Genomic DNA, 1,593 nt, shown 5'->3' on the forward strand with positions numbered 1-1,593 from the left:
TGTGTCAGCATACTGATCCAGGGATGACACATAAGCACAGAGACTTGATCCATTCGGGTCGGGTCGCTACAAGATGGTATCAGAGCACATGTTGACTGTAGGACGTGACCCTAGAAAAATGACAAGCCCATAGGAAAGATTTTTCTCTACAACTTCATTTTCAAAAAAGATCTTTTACCTCTCTTCTCTTCTGAGCTTATTCAAAATTCTTTTTAGTGAGACCATACCCCTTTTCCCTTTTGACCACTCGAAGATTTGACTGATGAGACCACTCCAAGGAGACAAGATATCGGACTAGTAAGACCATTCGGAATGAAGAGGATTTTACCATACATTATGATAATGGAAACTACAGCTGTTGAAGACTCTGAAGACTAGGAGAATTGGAGGCTCTGAAGAATCCCTAGATTTGTATGACCTAGGAAGGCTACCCTTATGGAACTTGGCAGATTATGGAAGTTGTCAATACCCGAGATCAAGGTGTATCGAAGAAAGACTGAAACAAGGAGTACGAGAACTCGAAGAAAATCCTAAGGCAGGGGATATCAACTATGGAAGATAGCTCATGGCAATGACAAGGGCAGAAACACGGTTATCCGTGATGTCATCACCCGCTAATGCTATTGTCACCGTGCTGAGTTAAGGATGCAAGTCTTCAGAATGGATTTGATGGAAGAAGGCTGACGGAGCACCTATCATAATATGAAGTTCTAACCCTAGCCGGTGTATCACCAGGATCTGGAGTGTTTCATCAAGAAGTTAAGATGGACCTAAAAGAAGCATTAATTGATAAGGAAGCATTTCGTGAAGAACTTAAGACCAGAAGTTGAAAGCAGCCAAGCTAGAGAAGTAAAACCTTGAGATACAGGAGATTCGTCAGGAACTAAAGGACAGTAGGACCATGGTTCATGCCAAGGATAATGAAACCCAGAAGTTTGAAATGCAACTCCGGAATATTAAAGGATGTCACGAGAGATTTCACATCAACGGAGATTGATCTGGCAAAAGAACTTGAGAAAGACAAGCATGATCGGAAGAAGCCATTGAAGGCATGAACAAGGCTTGAAGAGTTTGGAGACGTTGAAGATTTATTGACCTTTAGAAGACCAAACCCCTGTTATATACCTACGTTAGATGCGATGCTTGTGAGCTGTCATTTGTTTGATGTTTTCTCGACAGCCACAACAAAAAAATCTGTCTTTTCAAAACTGTTGCTTGCATTGTGTGCATCCCTCTCTTGATATCTCTTATCTCACCCCAAAACCCATGGACCCAATAGAGGATGAATGGAGATGATCTTGTATTTTCTGGACCGATGAGTCAATTGGAGACAGACCGATGGATTCAGAACATGGAGGATCATATGGAGAACAACCCTATAGTCGGAAAGGATATGGCCCAGTATGCCCTTCAATGCTTTGAAAGAGGTGCTGCTACTTGGTGGAAGATATACCAAACCATGAAAGGATGGAAAAGAGTAACCACTTGGAAAGAATTTAAGTTGACTTTGCTAAAGTCACAGTTTGTGTCCCAGAAGTTGAAGCCTTATGGAAAGGATATGAGGAAACCATGTGCATGCAAGATTTGTGGAGA

Source organism: Triticum dicoccoides, chromosome 5B (assembly GCF_002162155.2).
Source record: "Triticum dicoccoides isolate Atlit2015 ecotype Zavitan chromosome 5B, WEW_v2.0, whole genome shotgun sequence".
Classification (NCBI taxonomy): domain Eukaryota; kingdom Viridiplantae; phylum Streptophyta; class Magnoliopsida; order Poales; family Poaceae; genus Triticum; species Triticum dicoccoides.